General features: G+C 40.1%; 1 protein-coding gene across 1 annotated transcript in view; it reads left to right on the forward strand.

Moving 5' to 3' along the window:
* Window positions 1-8,895: 8,895 nt before the first annotated feature.
* Window positions 8,896-21,182, forward strand: part of CD53 (CD53 molecule) — a 38,925-nt gene continuing 26,638 nt past the window's right edge. Inside the window, exon 1 of the mRNA XM_086391736.1 lies at window positions 8,896-9,052. The gene's annotated coding sequence lies outside the window, so the exon portion shown is untranslated. The remainder of the gene's footprint in view (window positions 9,053-21,182) is intronic.

Below are 21,182 nucleotides of genomic sequence, written 5' to 3' on the forward strand. Positions count from 1 at the left end.
ATTATCAACCCCATCATCTATAGCCTGAGAAACAGAGACATCCATGAAGCCCTGAAGAAGTGCTTGAGTAAGAAGCCAGGTTTCCTTAGATGATGCAAAAAGAAAAATAGCTATATTTGTCTAATGGTTTATTAACTAGACTGAGTAATTTGGTTTCTACATGAACAGCAACAGCCTAAATCAATAACTACCAAAGACTAATTATCAGACACCTGTGAGTATAGCTGAGGCCACTGCTAAATTCTGAAAGCCTCATGTGAGCTGGTATCCTGGGAATGGTTTAAACAGGTCAGATTCTTCTTTATTATCTTCAGTAGACCTGGATCCTTGTGTAAAAACTTATCTCCAAGATGAGCTGATAAGACTGGTCACAATTCATTCAAATATTCACTGAGGGTCTACTATATTCAAGGTATTGTATGAAATGTAAGTACAAAATAAACAAAAATAGAATCAGTCCCTTCTCTCACTAAACTCACAGCCTCTAGGGGAAAGGCAAACATTAATCAAATAACCAATGTAAAACTACATATATAAATATAAAATTACACTTATGATTCAAAATTTTAAATAAAATAAATGATTTTTTATAAGGGACTTCTCTGTGTCTAAGACTCTGAGCTATCAATGCAGGGGGCCAAGATTTGATCCCTGGTTAGGGAACTAGATCCTTCATGCCACAAATAAAGATTGAAGATCTCATGTACCACAATTCAGACTTGGGGCAGCCTAAATAAATAAAATAATTAAAATAATAATAAAATGACCACTACTTATCTATTAGAATGACCAATGTCCAGAACATGGACAACACCAATGTGGATATGAAGCAACAAGAACTCTCATTCCTTGTTGGTGGGAATACAAAATAGTACAAATGCTTTGAAAGACAGTTTGGAAGTTTCTTACAAAACTGAACGTACTTTTGATATGATTCAGCAATCATACTCCTTGGTATTTACCCAAATGAGTTGAAAGCTTGTATTCACACACAAAAAAACCTGCACGTTTATGGCAATTTTATTTATAATTGCCCAAACTTGGAAGCATCCAGGATGTCCTTCAACAGATGAATGGAAAAATAAACTGTGGTATGTAGACAATGGAATATTATTTAGTGCTAAAAAGAAATGAGTTATCAAGCCATAAAAATATAATACATGGAGGAAACTTAAATGCATATTTCTAAGTAAAAGAAGTCAATCTGAAAAGGCTATATGGCATTTTATCCCAATTGTATGATGTGAAAAAGGCACAACTTTGGATACAGTAAAAAAAATCAGTGGCTGCCAGAGCTTAGGGTTTTAGGGAGGAATAAATAGGCAAGCACAGAGGGTTTTTAGGGTAGTGGAACTGTTCTTTGTGCTACTTCAGTGGTGGATATATGTCATTATATGTTTGTCAAAACCAGTAGAATGTACAATAACAAGAATGAATCCTAATGTAAATTATAGACCTTGAGTGATCATGATGTACTGATGTATATTCATTGATTGTGGTACATGTACTACACTGTCGTGGGATGTTGATAGGGGTGGGGGTGGCTATGAAAGTGTGGGGGAAGGGGGTGAATGAGAAATCTCTGTATTTTCCACTCAATTTTGCTCAGAACCTAAAATTACTCTAAAAATACATTTAATAAAAATAATAATAATTATTATAAGGTGTTAATTATATATCAAGAATATGGAACTTTAATTCCTTTCTCTGGAATAATTTGGCATAAGCAAAGCATTTTCTAATCCTTTGCACTCAAGATTTAGAAGTGGGAAATAAAGATTTGGGGAAATTAGGGCTCTGTAGAAGACCCATGATGAATCTGTGGTGCTCCATCTCCTCTGCTATTATGGTGGCAGACTCAGTTGGAGCTGGAGCTTTGTATTTGAGTTCCAACTCTTCCTGTCATGCTCCTATCTGTACTTGCTCCTCCTCTTGCTGACACACGTTCTCAGTAGTTAGAAACATAGGGTATGGTGGGCATGTGTTCCTTGTCCTGTGCAACTCTAAAGAGCTGAGTTGATTTCAGAGTAGAAAAGCTGAGATCAGCATTGCACACTCAGTTGCTGCCTGCCTTCTTTTCTGGCTCCTGCAAATTAGGCTCCTCTAATTGAGGATTAGAGTACTAGAGTGGGTTGCCATTTCCTTCTCCAGGGGATCTTCCCAACCTAGGGATCAAAACCTAGGGATACAATCCCACATTGTAGGCAGACGCTTTACCCTCTGAGCCACCAGGGAAGCCCAATTGAGGATAGGATTATCTCTTGTCTAAACTTTCTTTTTAAGAATTCTTCTTTTTTTAAGCAAAGAGATTATGTTCACTATGCATGGGAGTTACTCAAAACTGTAGTTGGGAAACAACAGATACAAGACTGGGTATCTCCAAACATTCTCAGGTTTTGCTTTATAAAGAGAGAATTGCCCTCTTCTTGCTCCTCTTGTAAACTAAGAAAATATTGTGAGATCATCTGAGGGTACTCCTGGTGAAAGTATCATCAGCTTTCATTTATCCACAGGTGACTCACCTGCAGCAGGTGTTAACATCAGATTAGCTCTGCAGGAAGTTGAGTAGGAGAGCAGGTACTTGTGTCATGGAAAAGTTTTTAATTCTAGCTCTGCCACTTTCTTGCAGTGTGCTTTCATCAAGTCACCTAAACTCACTGATTTTAGCCTTTCTCATCTGTAAAGGAGGAAATGCCATGCCCATCTCACACTGTCCCTAAGTGCACTGTTTGGCCCATAGCAAGTGCTCAATAAATGGTAGTTCTCGTAACTCTTCCTCTAGATTCTGTACCCAATCTCAGACAAAATTATTATGTAGTAGAAATTCATTTTTTATATTATGAAGTAATAAATATTCAGAAAGTTTAAGGCCCAGAGAGAATGTATGAATTATCCAACACTTTTTTTTTTTTTAAACAAAACATGATCCCCCAGTGGATTAAGTGGACTTTCCCTGGGCAACACAGACTAGAATCCAGCACTTCTATATCTGAGTCCAGGCCTCTCTCCCCTGTACCACACTACCTACTGACTCAGTGACTTTTCTTCTTGCCTGGGGACACATAAGGAGCACTCCTGTATACGCCAGCATTACTGTTTGGTTATATTCAGCCAGAAGAGCATGTAGTGTATCACAGCACATGCCAGAGCCATGGAACTCCTCCAGCCCCAAGCCCCACATTGCACCTACCATAAGCCTGCAACTCCAATCAGGTAACAAAACCTCAGGATGTTTGTGGCCAGCACTAGAAACTTCCCCACCGTTCCTTCTGCAGGAAGCCATAGCTCCCAACCTCTCAGATGGGGAAGGGGAGATATTAATGGCAGAACTGGCTTCTTTTTTCTACTGAGACATGGCAATGAAACACGAAACCTGAAGAGTCTCCAAGTTAGTGAGGACTGCAGGACTCAAGGCAGCCACAGCCCTGGTCCCTCCGCTGAAAATGAGCCCCTACACTGGTGAGGAACCCAGGGGTCTGGTCTCACTCAGACCAGTGGTTTTCTGACCTTAGAGTTGGACAAAGGTGCCTGAGAAGCCACAATAGGAAGGAAGAAAATGAGCAGTCTCTGAGACCCACACTTGTGCTTACCGAGCAGCTCTGTTTTTATGTATCTTATTTATTGCTGTTCCATTTAAAGCTTCATTTGAATAAAGGCTTCTACTGCTAAATATGTGTTCACACATACACACACAATTTTTTTTTTTTTTTAACAAGACCTTTCCTATCTTATAGCTTCCTTTATTTTCCCTGCTGGAAAAAATTTACAAAAAGATGAAGTTCATATTTGGATTAGTTTTATGTCCTGTAAAGTCAAGGACACTTGGTATCACTGACTGAGAGGACAAGATGGAGAATACATTTAGAGGAGACTACACCTTCTAGGATGATGGGCTTCTGCAGGAAATTTTATGTGTCAGTTACCTGCACTGTATTTTTAAGCCTCTGAATCTTCATAACTGCCTCTTACAAGGCTGAGTCTCAAAGCAACTCTTGCCAGTGACTTTCCTAGGTTTATGAGGGAGGCCCATCTTTGTGGGACACTGGAAACCTCCAGGTAGCATGACCACACCCTGTCATATTTGTACCTTTAGACTCAGGAGTGGGCTGTTCTGCAAAAAGAGCCTCTTTCACCTGCAGACTTATATTCCTTCTGAGAAGAAATGAAGGGAAGGCTACACAATGAACTTTAAGTTTCTGATTCTTGTCCCAGAGCTGTGCAGGCTTTTATTGATGAATAGGAGGGATATAGATGTACAGCCAAGACCAGATGGAATTAGGAGAGAAGATAGCTACTCTTGGAAGCACAGGGAGTAACTGCGTTTTCACAGAGACCTATCACCTTGCTCTCTCTGAGCTCAGGCAGAAGGACAAGTCCATCTAGCATGGTTTACAGTCATATAATCTTGGTGGTTTCTCCCTGGTCCATATTTGCATGAGCTTAAAGAAGATGGGACCTTAATAAGAGTCACAACTTTCAGGCAAAAATCAAGAGTCTTTAGCACACATGGCCCATTTTTGTGCAACCTTCTGGGGTCTGACCATCCCCCTAATGACTGAAGGAGTGGATGGTTGTGGTATCTGCTGAGCTCTTCCCTAGCTGAGAGACCTGAGGAAGTCTCTTCAGCACATTAGGTCTTATGCTCTAAATCTGAAATATCTGGAAGATAGACCAGGAGTGATCTAAGGAATATGCTGAGGATAACAACTAACATTCATATCATACTTTAAATTTTATAAAGCTCTTCCACATAGTTTCTTATTTGGTTTTCATTTGGCCATGAAGTAGAAATGATCCCCACAGCATAGATGAAGAAAGTAAGATTCAAAGATGTTAAATGACTTAAAGTCTCTCTCTGAGTGCCTTCTAGTTTCCAACCCTGTTTACTTCCTTTACTGCTATAAACTGAAAGTGTTCCCTAAATTCATACATTGAAACATAATCCCCAATGTGATGGTATTAGTAGATGGGGACTTTGGGAAGTAATTAGGTCATGAGGGTGGGGCACTCATGAATGGGATTAGTGCCCTTATGAAAGAGACCCCAGGGCTCTCCATCTCTCCCTTGAGCCTTGTAAGGACACAGGGAGGAAATGAGCACCTATCAATCAGGAAGCAGGTTCTCACCAGATACCAAACCTACTAGTGCCTTGATCTTAGACTTCCCAGCCTCTAGAATCATGAGAAATTAATTTCTGTTGCTAATAAGCTACTGAATCTATGGTATTTTTGTTATAGCATACTGAATGTCCTAAGACAGTTTTTTTTTTTAAATTTTTAAATTTATTTTTTATTGAGTTAACATTGGTTTATGTGCTAAGTCATTTTAGTCTCGTCTGACTCTTTGTAATCCTATGGACTATAGCCCACCAGGTTCCTCTGTCCCTGGGATTTTCCAGGTAGGAATAGTAGAGTGGGTTGCCATGCCCTCCTCCAGGGAATCTTCCTGACCCAGAGATTGAACCAGCATCTCATTATGTCTTCTGCATTGGCAGGCGGGTTCTTTATCACTAATGCCACCTAGGAAGCACCAACATTGGTTTATAATACTACATAATTTTTGTGTGTACAACAATGTATTTCTACTTCTACAGCCCCTAGGGCCTAAATCAAGTAGCCACAATATATCACAGACATTATGTTAAAAAGTGTCAAACTTTTTGGCAGTGTAGTATCTGAGACAATGATGCCAGTAGGGGGCTGCTGTAGATGAAAGTTTGCCAATCCAGGCCACAATGGATTAAGTCTCAAAGGAAAGGCATATAACTGTTGGTTATTGTAGCTGTAAAAAAAAAAAAAAAAAAATACTGTCTACCCTCAGCTTGAGGATTCTATCTGTATTCACCTCATATCTCTATAGTATTTATTTTCTAATAATAAAAACAGACTAACTCATTAAAAAAAAAAAAAAGCCTAAATGAGAACTCAATGATTTCTCCATGTTTATGTGAGGCTTTGTTCACTCAGGAAGCATTTTGAAAGGCACTACTGCTTGATAATGAAGCATCCATATTTTGTATTCCAACTCCTTGTCTGGCCAACTGTAAGTCTCCTAAATTCCTGGATTCCATTATCACCTATGATGCTTGATCAATATCATGCACTGAGAAAACAAAGGCATGAGTCTGACCTTCTGCTAAATCCCTTCTCTAATTTAGGGTTTTTTTTTTCTTTTTTAAGTTTTTGAGCATTTTTCTGGATTATTTAACAACATGGTCTGCCCTGACATTGTTTTGTTCTCCAATTTTCCCCTTGTTTCTCCAAATGGATAGTAAACATCTAATGGTTGGAAACAACATTAGTTCTCAATGAAATCTTGTAGGTTTGGGTCTGAGTGGGTTTACAATTCCCTGTCCTTTTCTGACTACCAGGGACAGTTGCCTCTGGTGGTGGAACAGTTGGATTAGCCTTTCACAGTAGGATGACAGAGAGGAGTACATTAAAGAAAATGTTTTCTCACTTAAAATGATCATTATTTCTGCTGTGCAGAACTCTAGTCTTGACTAGACTCTATGCTCTAGTCTCCTGATATTCCTAAAGTTCTATCTTTTTTTCTGCTGCATAATCCTTTTTTATGGGGTATTTTTTGGGCTTCCCCCATTGCTCAGTGGTAAGAATCCACCTGCAATGCAGGAGACATGGGTTCAGTCCCTGGGTTGGAAAGATCCCCAGGGGGAGGAAATGACAACCCTTTTCTGTATTCTTGCCTGGGAAATCTCATGGACAGACGAGCCTGGTGGGTTATAGTCCATGGAGTCACAAAAGAGTTGGATACAACTTAGTGACTAAAGAACAAAAACAATAATTTAAAGGACTGAGTGGTTGATAATTTTGACATAGTTCTTAAGGCCCAGGATAGAGCTGCTCTTGCTCCAAGCACCACATCAGCACACTGAAGTTTTTTATAACTTTGTATTCTTGTAAATGCTTTGCTTGAGCAGTCAACACATCAACTGTAGGCACCATAATTATTTCCTTGTTCCTTCTCACTGCAATCAAGTTGACTATGTGGCCATGGTCAATCAGACATTTTCTCTTTTTATCTTCCTTCCTTTTTATTTTCTGTTCTATAAAAACTTCCTGCCTTCTGTCCGACTTTGCAGTTCTCTGAATGGAGACAGTCTACTTTATGAAGTGTTAGATAAAGTTTGTCCTTGTCACCGAAATTGTCTTCCTTAATCATTATTAACAATGACATGTGGCAGTATGTGACAGACAGTAACCTAAAAGGATGCCTTGTTTCTGACTTGGGCAACTGAGAGTTTAGTCAAGCTTTCCATGAGATGGTAATGGGGGTGGTGGGGGTGTAGAGCAGGCTGAGTGGGAGGTTGCTGAGTTTACTAAGCAGATTTTTGGATCTGTACTTGAGGTGCCTATGTGGCACTCAAATGAGAGACCAGGTTGTACATAGGGATGTGCATCTTTGACACAGAGAGATAGTAATGAAAGCCATCAAGAGGTCTTTCCTCAATTACTCCACTATAGTGGCCTGTCAGTATGACAGCAGTCCCAGGTGAGGGGCAGTGATTTCTCAGAGCGATGCCAGCTGAAGAGAGGAAAGTTTGTAACAGCATTTCCTGAAGTATAGTTACACTGAAAAACAGTTTCCTGAGAAATCTCTCTCTCCCTCTTTCTCTCTCCCACATACACACACACTGTTATATAATCAAGCAAATTTGGGGAAATCTACATATTTAGAGAATGTTAAGAGAATATTGGGCTTCCATGGTAGCTCAGCTGGTAAAGAATCTGCCTGCAATGGAGGAGACCCCAGTTTGATTCCTGGGTTGGGGAGATCCCCTGGAGAATGGATAGGCTACCAACTCCAGCATTCTTGGGCTTCCCTGGTGGCTCAGATGGTAAAGAATCCACCTGCAATACAGGAGACCTGGGCTCAATCCCTGGGTTGGGAAGATCCCCTGAAGGAGGGTATAGCAACGCAGTCCACTGTTCTTTCCTGGAGAATCCCTATGGACAGAGGAGGCTGGTGGGCTCCTTGGGGTCACAAAGAATCAGACACACGGGTCTAAGCACATGTACACACACAGAATATTAAAGACTGATAAGACACAGTCTGCAGTAAAGAATCTTTTCTTCTTTTCTTCTAACTCAGTTTTCCCCATAAGCCAACCCCGCTCAGAAGTTATACTAGAATTTTAAAGTCTTAGGGTGAAGGAAGACAGTAATTATTGGATGTTACTGTTAATAAGCTGAAGTAGAGAGGTTGAGATTTCCTCAGTATCTCACAGTTAACACTAATAAAGCTGGGACTGAAACCCAGATCTTGGGACTCTGAATCTGGGGCTCTCTCTACTAATCAAATCAATTCTACTAGTGCCCTTGGACTGTGCCTTGGAGTCTGCCCCTGACAATACACTTCCGTAAGGGCAGTCTAGCTTCTGAGACATGGAAGTCTGAAAGTAGTGACTCAATCAAACTGGAGACTACAAAGCTTCCAGAAGGTGGCCAGAGGAAGAATGAGGAGAAGGTGAAGTGGCTTAGGAGACATTCCTAATTTTCATTCCTAGAAACTTCTCAAAATATTGATTCTTGGGTTCCATTCCTGTCTATCTACCTAACTGGGACTGAGTCAGTATGGTGGGGTCAGGTATATTTATTCTTGATCAGATCCACAGGTAATTCTGAGATGTCATTTTGATTAAGAAACGTTGTCCTTTTCTAGGCAAAAATCAATGTCAGATCACTCCACAACCCACCAATTCTCACAGATTCCTGCCTGAATCAACTTGGTCTTCGAGTTTTCCTGTTTTTCATGGAAACTGGTGTAGATATTTGGGTGAGTTGTGAGATAGGTGTCTGAAAAGCCACAGGGGAAGGATTGCATTTCTGTGGTTAAAGAGGGTGGGCCCAGCCTCACTTCCTCCCTCTCCTCATCTGGGCTTCCTGTCGTCACAGTGTGATCACATTTATTCCCCCTTCACTTCTCCTTTTACACAAATAGCCCTGACATCTGTGTTACCAGTCTTGTTTTGGCGCTTCATTGATAATCACCAATTCTGTCTAAAGGTGAGAGGAAAAGTGCCTGCTTAAAGGTAAGATTGGTGACATTTTAATTTGGCTTGAAAGCAGAGAACTAAACCATATTATGTGGGCTAAGGTATCTTCTTAGGAGTCTCTGTGTATCTCTCTAGTAGACTGTAAACTTTCCTGAAGCTTTTGCAAATGTTTACTGCAGGTAGTAAAATTATAAGCAAGATTCTAGTGGCCTTCAAAAGGCAATCTGCCCAGAAAGACTTTCAGTTAACTGGGTTCCAATTATTTGATGGGTCATGGTTTTCATGTGCTTAAATTGCTTCAGAACTTGAACTTCTCTGTCTGGCCATTACCGATGACCAGAGCCATTTATGTGAAATGAAACTGGAAGATTTCCTACTTGATCTGGTTTTTAGAAGATTGGTCTTGTAATTTTAAAGTGAGCAGAGAACCAACAGCTAGAACTATTCTAAAAGGCAACTGGGAGATGCAGATCTTCTTAATTTGAGAAATTTTCAAAAGTAAAGTTAGTGACTCCTCAGAGACACTAAACAGAAGGACTGTGATTAATCTTAACACCCAGCTCAGAGTCAAGGACACAGGACATGTTCAGAACCTGTGTTTCAAGAGGTAAAAGATAGGGGTACTCTTTCTACCCCCTTCTGATGCCTATGTCAGAAGCTTTCTCTATCTCCTTTATACTTTAATGAAACTTTATTATACAAAAAAAAAAAAAAAAAAAAGAGGTAAAAGATAGACATTGCTAAGAGCTGCATAGATTAGTTGTTTTAAAAGAGCAGGAAGAGCACTGTGATCCTCAGGATTCCCCCAAATAAACTTATCCTTAGTATTCAATGGGCTTCCCTGGTGACTCAGACAGTAAAGAATCTACCTGCAGTGTGAGAAACCTGGGTTTGATCCCTTGGTCAGGAAGATCCCCTGGAGAAGGGAATGGCTACCCACTCCAGTGTTCTTGCCTGGAGAATTCCATGGACAGAGGAGCCTGGCGGGCTACAGTCCATGGAGTCTCAAAGAGTCGGACATGACTGAGCAACTAACGCTTTCCCTTAGTATTCAAAACAAGAATATTGATAAATATAATATGACATGTACCAAATCTGGATGACTTGGAAAACAAAACAATATTGCAAGGATTTCTAATTTGGGCCCCATAACTAATAACTGCAGTATTATGGACTCAGAAAGTGATAGCCAAGCTTTGGTCCTGGCTTTCTGTAACCACTATAGTCGTTGGGGTTCAGATTACCACAAGGAACTCTAGATGAAAGCTTTCTCCTTCCAAGATCTGCAAGAATCATACAGGGAATGGAAAGGAAATTTCTGTAGAACCACACTCATCCACCTAATAATGAGACACGGGAATGGGGCAAAGGGCTATAGATTCTATAAGCATCTCAGGGGCTATTGACCTTTGAATTTCAAAATAAAGATCAGACTTTGTAATGAATTCATTTAATAATCAGATGTTAAGCACATCCTAGGGCCTGGAAAGTCCCATGGACGAAGGTAGGCTTCGGTCCATGAGGTCACGGAGAGTCAGACACGACTGAGTGACTTCACTTTCACTTTCACGCATTGGAGAAGGAAATGGCAACCCACTCCAGTGTTCTTGCCTGGAGAATCCCAGGGATGGCAGAGCCTGGTAGGCTGCCGTCTGTGGGGTTGCACAGAGTTGGACATGACTGAAGCGACTTAGCAGCAGCAGCAGGGCCAGGTACTATGCCTGGTAAGGGTGGGAGGTGGGGGTGTGGGGGGATAATAGAAGGAACGTATTTGTCCTGCAAACAGTCTTGCCCTTAAGGAACTCCCTTGGGAGATAAGAAATATCAGATATGCTTGCCAGGGAACAGAACTGAACAAAACAGAATCTTAGCTGCTGGCTAAACAAAGTTTTGCTTTCTCAATCTCCACTAGAATCTGCACTGTTTCGAAACTGTGGTTAAATTAGAGCAGAGGCTGAACTGTAGCATGATTTCCTCTGTGGGCCAATTAAGAGTATTTAGCCTTGAAATAAAAGGATTTGACACATTTAAACCAGCAAGGAATTAGTCAAAGCCCAGCCTTTCACCTTTCACATCTACTACTACCGAAGTGACCTCACACTTGGTAATGGACAAAGGCACACACTGGAAACCTCACTCTGTTGGTCTTTAGCTTCTTACGACTTCAGATTGATTTTTGACTGTCCAGGGGGCTTCAGACTAGCATGTGAAGTCTGTTCACCTTCCTCAATCCTACCTTGCAACAGACCAGGAGCTAGGCATGTGCTAAGCACAGGAGACACAAGGATAACTGATGTGGTATTTGTAGAGTAGCATGAGGACAGTCACAGCAATATACACAGCAATACAATATAATCTTTTCTATAATGGAACAGTCCTGTGCACAAAATGTAGGAGGAGTTTAGGAGTGTGCCCAAGACTCCCTGGGAGAGATGATTGCTCAGGTTCATTTTCAGGGAAGGATGAATTTGGTATGGGGACTAGGGGTAACAGCATTTCAAACAGAATATGCAAACTTAAAGAAATGTGAACACCCAGGCATGTTGGAAATGAGAGTAAGCAAATGAGACTGGAGTATAACAAGCCATGGTTGCAGGACCACAAGAAGTAGGAAATTCTTTCTACTTGGTTCTAGAACTCCAGAACCTAAAATGGAAGGCAAGCTCACTAATTAGGCAAGTTCCAAGCTAGCCACGGACAGAGCTATGCCTGAAATATCCACTTAACAGACTTGATGGAATATGGGTTGAAATGAGAATGAGAGGCAAATTTCTTTCTCCTTGACCTAGGTTTCCCCCTTAGATTTTAGTGAAGGCTGGAGCTTTTCTGCAAGGTTACAGCCATTTTCTTTCAGCTTCTGTTTCCGAAAATGCTGTGTTGATTTACTTACAGTGGTTTGGTTTACTTTCCTGAATTAGTCAGCACACAGTACTTCCTGTACCACGTGAGCGTTCAGTGTGAGCAGATCACCCTGGGCCTAGAGGTTGGATACCTGGCTTCAGGAAGGTCCAGGACCCAGCTGCCACATCAGGTGCAGAACACTGAAACAAATGCAGAGATATTAGACAGAATGGGCCTCCAGGGTGGTCTCTGGGGCACAGAATGAAAGGATTGCAACTGGAGGCTGGGTGGTCAGTTTGGGAAAGCTGTCTGGAAGTAGGCTTTCAGAAAGAGGAAGACAATGCATTTACAAAGCGAGTGTGTGGGCACTCAGAGGGGAGGCCATGCATCTCTGTGTTGGAATACAGAGGCAAGTCTTCTCTTCATTTCCTGCTTCACGGTAGAGTTCCCACTGCAGCAGTAGCATCAGTACATCATAGCTATGACCAAAAGTTGTTTCGCCACAGCAATACATTTCTATAACAATTTAAAATAAATGTGATATATTTTAAGTGTTAGAATGTTGATACTTAAAGGGAACTTAGAGATTATATAAATGTTCAAAGAAAACGTCAACTCATAGTGAGAGCCCAGTTTTGCTACCATAACACTCCAATCTGCCTATTTTTTAGGTCAGACAACTTGTTCAAAATCACAAAATTACTTAACTAGTTATATAGAATGTTTCTTGATTCTCTAAGAAATGTTTTTTTCTCCACACTACATCCTTTTCTTTCAGACGTATTAAATAGGCATCATTGAACTGTGTTATTTGTTCACATAAAGAAATTTCCAGTGTGTTTTAACATAAACAGACATGAGAATACAACTTAACTATAAATCCTAAATATCTGAAATCAATAGGCTGCTGCTGCTACTGCTGCTAAGTCGCTTCAGTCGTGTCCGACTCTGTGTGACCCCATAGACGGCAGCCCACCAGCCTCCTCCATCCCTGGGATTCTCCAGGCAAGAACACTGGAGTGGGTTGCCATTTCCTTCTCCAATGCATGAAAGTGAAAAGTGCAAGTGAAGTCGCTCAGTCGTGTCCGACTCTTTGCGACCCCATGGACTGCAGCCTACCAGGCTCCTCCGTCCATGGGATTTTCCAGGCAAGAGTACTGGAGTGGGGTGCCATTGCCTTCTCCGAATCAATAGGCTAGCAAGTCAAATATTTAATTTGCCAAACTTTTTTGACATTTTATATTTCAGAACTTGATGGAGAAATAAAGGTGAGAAATGATTTTGATATTGTGTATGTTTTAAAATTTGCTCAGGCAAATTTGATCTCATAGTTTCATATTTATTCTATATCAGGAACAACCTATGGTTTATTCTTCTGAAATTAACTATTGTAGAATCTCAATATTTATACCATGAGGGGCTTAAATTATAATGATTTCAAGATCAGAATTCCTTAGGTATTTACTTACGTTCAATTTTTTTCACTTTTTATTTTGACAAAAATTTGTACTTACAGAAAGGTTACAAAAACAATACCCCAAATTTCTGAACCCCCTTCATTCAGATTTCTCAAATATTAACATTTTATCACATTTTCTTTATGTTTTCCCAGTTTTCTCATTTGAGAGCTATTGCTGACATGGTATCTTTCCCCCTTAAGTGTTTAGGGTGTATAAAAACAAAATCCTTTTCTTATATATCCACTTTACAATGATCAAAATCAGGATTTTAACACTGATATAATGCTATTACCACTCCATAGATTTTATTAGATTCTCCCAATTGCCCCACTAATACTCTTTCTTTCTTTCTTTTTATTTTTTCCTGTTGGAGTTCAATTGTTTTACAATGATGCGTTAGCTTCTGCTGTACAATGAAGTGAATCACCTATATGTATACATTTATCCTCTCCCTTTTGGCCCACTAATATTCTATATTGTTGTTGTTTGGTTGCTAAGTTGTGTCCAACTCTTTACGAGAGTTGCAGCCTTAAGCTGCAGCACACCAGGCTTCCCTGTCCTTCACTATCTCCCAGAGTTTGCTCAAACTCATGTCCATTGAGCTGGTGATGCCATCCAAATATTTTATCCTCTGTCGCCCTCTTCTCCTCCTTCTCTCAATCTTTCCCAGCATCAGGGTCTTTTCCAATGAAAATACATCATAGTTATGGCCAAAAGATGTTGATCAAGGTATCGGAGCTTCAGCTTCAGCATCAGTCCTTCCAGTGAATATTGAGGGTTGATTTCCTTTAAGATTGACTGGTTCAATCTCCTTGCAGTCCAAAGGACTCTCCAGCATTTTCTCCAGCAATGCAATTTGAAAGCATCAGTTCTTCTGTGCTCAATCTTCTTTATGATCCAACTCTCACATCTGTACATGACTATTAGAAAAATCATAGCTTTGACTATATGGAACTTTGTTGACAAAGTGGTATCTCTGCTTCTTAATATGCTGTCTAGGTTTGTCACAGCTTTCCTTCCAAGGAGCAAGAGTCTTTTAATTTCATGGCTGCAATCACCATCCACAGTGATTTTGGAGTCTAAGAAAAAAATCTGTAACTGCTTCCACTTTTTCTCCATCTGTTTGCCATTAAGTGATGGGGCTGGATACCACGATCTTGCTTTTTTGAATGTTGAGTTTTAAGCTAGATTTTTTGCTCTCCTTGCACATTCATAAAGAAGCTCTTTAGTTCCTCTTTGATCTCTGCCATAAGGGTGGTGTCATCTGCGTATCTGAGGTTATTGATATTTTTCCCGGCAATCTTGATTCCAGCATGTGCTTCATCCAGCTTGGCATTTCACATGATTTACTCTGCACATAAGTTAAATAAGTAGGGTGACAATACACAGCCTTGACGTACTCCTTTCCCAATTTGGAACCAGTCTATTGTTCCATGTCCTGTTCTAACTCTTGCTTCTTGAGCTGCTTACAGATTTCTCAGGAGACAGGTCAGGTGGTCTTTAAGAATTTTCCACAGTTGGTTGTGATCCATACAGTCAAAGGCTTTAGCATAGGCAGGGAAGCAGAAGTAGATGCTTTTCTGGAATTCCCTTGCTTTCTCTATGATCCGATAACTGTTAGCAATTTGATCTCTTGTTCCTCTGCCTTTTCTAAATCCAGCTTATACATCTGGAAATTCTTGGTTCATGTACTGCTGAAGCTTAACTTGAAGAATTTTGAGCATTATCTTGCTAGCACATGAAATGAGTGCAATTGTGCAGTAGTTTGAACATTCTGTGGCATTGCTGTTCTTGGCTATTAGAATCTCTGACCATATATTGCTTTTAAGTGTTGTCTCTGTAATTTTCTCCTATCTGGAATGGTTCCTGAGTCTTTCTTTGTTTCATGACATTGATATTCTTAAAGACCGCTGCTGCTAAGTCACTTCAGTTGTGTCCGACTCTGTGTAACCCCATAGACGGCAGCCCACCAGGCTCCCACGTCCCTGGGATTCTCCAGGCAAGAACACCGGAGTGGATTGCCATTTCCTTCTCTAATGCAGGAAAGTGAAAAGTCAAAGTGAAATCGCTCAGTCATGTCCGATTCTTAGCGACCCCATGGACTGCAGCCTACCAGGCTCCTCTGTCCATGGGATTTTCCAGGCAAGAGTAAAGACTACTGGCAAATATTTTCTAGATTGTCTCTCTATTTTGGTTTGTCTGATGTTTCCTCATGACTAGATTCAGGCTATTCCAACTTTTAACAGGAATACTTATAAAAATAGCTTTCATTATTTCACAGAGAGTCCTGCCCACTGTGGACATAGCTTGCTGAACACACCATGGACAAGTCTCTAGGACAGGGACCTTCTGCATCAAAATTCTACATATTTTATGCTAAGGAAAGAGAATTACTAGTCCATTGACTCTGGAGAAGTTGTAGCTGTTTTATGTAACTGTTCCAGTTTTGAGAGCCACCTTGTTATATAGGTCCTGTCTCAGCTCAGCCACTAGGATCATCTGTGGTTTTTCTGTTGAGTGATGACCTTGCTAAGCTCCCAAATGGAGGAAAATGAGACCCCAGGATCATCTGGATTTGTGTTCCTCATTTGTTTCTCTTCTCTTTGCTTCTTCCTTCTTTCTCTCTTTTATAAATCACTGATTCCTCTCCCTGGAGAGCAGCCTTGAAAGGAAATTTTCACCAGAACACGATTTAAGGAAAGAATAAACTGACAGACACATTCTTTTGATGAAGTGATGTAGACATGAGAAGAAATTAATGCATAAAGTTGATGGTTTTATTTGATTTTAGTAACACCCCTCCACCCATAAATGCTTATTACTCCATAAATAGACATACTTGCAAACCCACATCCTACCTCAGCCACTGTTCACAGGGGTTTGAACTGTGAAAAATGAAAAGAGTCCTCCTGGAGGTTCATCACATTGCAGGGAGGGAGTTGAATGATGAAGTGGGAGATGGGTACCCAGGTCGTGGGACAATGGAAGGAACGTAGGCTTGGGAGGATGAAAGACCTTGGCCTATGCCCTGTCTTTGTTGATTATTAGCTGGGTGATCTTATGCTGGTTACGTAGGCTGTCTGAGCCTTGGACTTCCTGTTTGAAAAGTGGGGCTAAATTTATAGATAAAATTTATTTATGAAGAGCTTGGCCTTTTGCAGAGTTTGATGAACTATATCATTTATCTAAATTTATTTTGTCATGAGGGCCATAATTTGGGAGCACTTATAGAGAACAGATTTCTTCTCTTATTTAGAAAAAAAACTTGTGTTAGTTATGGCCCCAGTGATGAATAAAAGACCTCTACAGACTCTGTATAGGAATAAATGGGAAACCGATAACTACTTGCTGGATACCATGTTCTTCTATGTAAATTGTCAAATAGATCTGTATATGAAAAAAATGTCTGGGAAGATGTTCACCAAAAATGTTAAAGGTGGTTATCTCTGGGATGTGGGGTTGCAGAGATTTTATTTCCTTTTTTGTATTCTCTATATTGTTTGAATTTTTTTAACAAGAGCACACAAAACTTAAAGATATTACAAAAAACGAAATGGGCAAAGGATTACTAAAAGGACTTCTGGCACCTAATGTATTTTATTCCTCAAGATCTAGCAGAATATACAATGGAGAAAAGACAATCTCTTTAACAAGTGGTGCTGGGAAAACTGGTCAACCACTTGTAAAAGAATGAAACTAGAACACTTTCTAACACCACACACAAAAATAAACTCAAAATGGATTAAATATCTAAATGTAACACCAAAAACTATTAAACTCCTAGAGGAGAACATAGGCAAAACACTCTCTGACATAAATCACAGCAGAATCCTTTATGACCCACCTCCCAGAATATTGGAAATAAAAGCAAAAATAAACAAATGGGACCTAATTAAAATTAAAAGCTTCTGCACAACAAAGGAAACTCTAAGCAAGGTGAAAAGACAGCCTTCAGAATGGGAGAAAATAATAGCAAATGAAGCAACGGACAAAGAATTAATCTCAAAAATATGCAAGCAACTCCTGCAGTTGAATTCCAGAAAAATAAACAACCCAATCAAAAAGTGGGCCAAAGAACTAAACAGACATTTCTCCAAAGAATACATACAGATGGCTAAAAACACATGAAAAGATGCTCAACATCACTCGTTATCAGAGAGATGCAAATCAAAATCACAATGAGGTACCATTTCACACCAGTCAGAATGGCTGCGATCCAAAAGTCTACAAACAATAAATGCTGGAGAGGGTGTGGAGAAGAGGGAACCCTCTCACACTGTTGGTGGGAATGCAAACTAGGACAGTCACTATGGAGAAGAGTGTGGAGATTCCTTTAAAAACTAGAAATAGAACTGCCATACAACCCAGAAATCCCACTGCTGGGCACACACACTGAGGAAACCAGAATTGAAAGAGATATGTGTACCTAAATGTTCATTGCAGCACTGTTTATAATAGCCAGGGCATGGAAGCAACCTAGATGTCCATCAGCAGATGAATGGATAAGAAATCTGTGGTACATATCCACAATGGAATATTACTCAGCCATTAAAAAGAATACATTTGAATCAGTTCTAATGAGGTGGATGAAACTGGAGCCTATTATACAGAGTGAAGTAAGCCAGAAAGAAAAACACCAATACAATATACTAACACATATATATGGAATTTAGGAAGAAGGTAACGATAACCCTGTATGTGGGACAGCAAAAGAGACACAGACGTATTGAACAGCCTTTTGGACTCTGTGGGAGAGGGCGAGGGTGGGATGATATGGGAGAATGGCATTGAAACATATAAAATATCAAATGTGAAATGATCACCAGTCCAGGTTTGATGCATGATACAGGGTGCTTTGGACTGGTGCACTGGGATGACCCAGAGGGATGGTATGGGGAGGGAGGTGGGAGGGGGTTCAGTATGGGGAACACATGTATACTCATGGTGGATTCACGTCAATGTATGTCAAAACCAATACAATATTGTAAAGTAAAATTAATTAATTAATTAATTAAAAAAAAATTAAAATTAAAAAAAAAAGATCTAGCAGAAATTTCAGAGTCACCCTTAAGAATGGACTGTTAGGGAAGTTCTAGATTTGATCTTTCAGTTTTCACTGAACCTGGAAGTCTGATACTGAGCCACCCAGGAAATATTATGTCCTGTAGCTAATAAGGTATGAATTATTGTATCACCACTTTAAAGAAGAAGAAATTGGGAAAGTCAGAGAGGTTAAGGAAATTGCCCAGGGCCATACTTCTGGTAAGCACAAATGTTAGAATTCAAAACTAAACCTACCCAAGTCCAGTACTAGAGTTTGCCAAACTGTTCCATGGAATGCAATATTCTCTGAGCTATGAAATACTATGAGCTGTTAATAAGTAATCTGTAATACATGAATAGGTTTGTAGTTATATAAGTAGACGTTTCTCTTAGAGACTCACAATGTACATTAGTATATAACAGTTTTCTCAGAAGTTGATCAGAAAAAAAAAAAAAAACTTCATTGTTTATGTTTTATTTTATTTTATCTCACTTCTGAAACAATTAACCATAGATTCCTCTCAGTCCCTATGGTTTTGCTTGTTTTTGTTTTAGGAATACTTACTAACATCTCATAAATATAGTAGTCTAACACCAAAGCTGTTTTGGGTGTATCCAAAGTTCTGATTGAACTTGAATCAGATAAGGCTGGAGAGCAAGAAGTGATACTTTCTTGGGACTCCTGTCTGACCTTAGCCACTTCTAGGCTTGATTAGATTCAAGACTATATTCGATGACCCATAAGTATGGGTCAGAGAAAAAGAGATTGAACTAGAAATTAATGGGACAGTTTATCAGCCCAAGAGCTCTTTTCTTGGAGAAAACTAAAGGGTGAACTTCCTTTCTGGCCTCCACAGTGGGGTGTGGGAGGTACCACACCTAACGGCAGTTCAGTCACAGAGGTTTCCTGGAAGCTGACGTCAGGGATTTTTTTCACAGGACCACATGAGTCACAGATTTTGACTGCAGAAGGGTGTCAGTTTTTCCAGTGGGGTTGGCAGGGGTGGTAACTCCATAACTGACTAGCCACAGTGAAAAAAGGAAAGAGGGAAGAGGTGGCACTCTCTCTGTGAAAACTGGGATCATCATTGAATACAGTAAAAGTATTAAAAATCTTCACAAAATGGGCAGTTGTTCTCCTTTAATTCAGTGCAAGACTATGTGGAAAATCAGGGAAGGAGAAAGAGATTCTCTTTCCTGTCTGTGAAGGGAAGGATCAGTGGGGACATCCCCCGGTTTGTGGGCACCTCATTAGTGGGTGCTCTGTGGACAATTAGATTACAGGGCCTGAAGCAGTTGTCACAGGCTCTGAGGATATTGGACATGAGGTGACTCTAGGAGGCACCTGGCCCAATCTCCTTCTGGGTCAGTTATTTTCTCATGTCCAGAAGATTAGTTTAGTGGCACAGTAAATCTCAAGTCCAAAGCTCCTCACTCTATAGTGTCATGCTCATTCCACTCCATCAGATTATTCAGAATTAACGAGCAAAGTTCCAGTCATTTGTTCTTTCAACAATCTCACTTTTTTAGTGTAATCAGTTACTGTGTTAAGACTCAAGGATTCAAGGATGAATAAACTACCTCCTACCCTCAAGGAGCTGACATTCTAGTCACCCGAGTCTTGGAATGATGAGTAACTAATCAAATTATGGGGTCAGAGGAAAATAAAGGGGCAAATTCCAGGAAAGTGCCACTGAACAATTGAAAGAAAGGAAGCACGGAGAAAAGTATCCAACATTACTTGCTAGATTTTAAAGTATAAGCCTCGGAATGTTACTATGAATTTGGAGAGATGGAGAGGAGAAAATTAAGAAGGGCCTTTTGACATGCATATACACATAGAGGATGAGATGGCTGGATGGCATCACTGACTCAATGGACTTGAGTCTGAGTGAACTCCAGGAGTTGGTGATGGACAGGGAGGCCTGGCGTGCTGCGATTCATGGGGTCGCGAAGAGTCGGACACGACTGAGTGACTGAACTGAACTGAACTGAATACACACATAAAACCATGACTACAAACATTGTAAAGCAAATATATTTCAATTAAAAAAAACCCAAACAGATAGAGAAAAATGAAGTTGTAAGTTTTCCTCAAAATTAAAAAAAAAAAGACCATCACTACAATCAAAGTAACAAATATGTTCACCACTCACAAAAGATTGTGCATGGTCTTTTGTGATCTCGCCTCTTGTTCTTCCCTGCTCTATTTACCCCCACTCTCACACTCCTCTACCCTAGGGAATCACTCATTTGCTTTCTGCTCTTATACTTTTCATTTTCTAAAATTTTATATAGTCTAACCACACATTAGGTACTCCTTTTTGGCTAACTTCTTTCACTCACCTTAATCATTTGGAGATTCACCTACATTCTAACATGTAGCAACAGTTCCTTCTTTTTATTCCCAAGAAGTATACCATTATATAGTTTTACCACCATTTATTCATCCATTCACCTATTGTTAGAGCTTTAGGCTATAGATTAGCTTCCTGGACCTGATTCCAATATATATGTGGGTGGCAGCTTTTCCAAACCAGCAAGCAATTCTTGGATACCAGCAGAGTGTCCAGTAATTCAACTCAATTCTAACAATGTCTACCCAGAAATAGAATCAGATTCCACAAGCAAAGGGCTCAGTCTCACAAGGCTGCTGTCCATTTAAAATACCAGCCCCAAGTCCAAGTGTTACCCAAGCTTCTGACCCACCTACTTCCTATAAGTCAGAGGTTCCCATAACCCCATCCTTGGGTGCAACTTATTTACCAAAAAAGCTCACAGAACTCAGGAGAATCCATTTACTCACTAGACTACTGCTTTAA

Source organism: Bos grunniens, chromosome 3 (assembly GCF_055505025.1).
Source record: "Bos grunniens cultivar Pamir isolate PY7600 chromosome 3, Bosgru_T2T1.0, whole genome shotgun sequence".
Taxonomy (NCBI): Eukaryota; Metazoa; Chordata; class Mammalia; order Artiodactyla; family Bovidae; genus Bos; species Bos grunniens.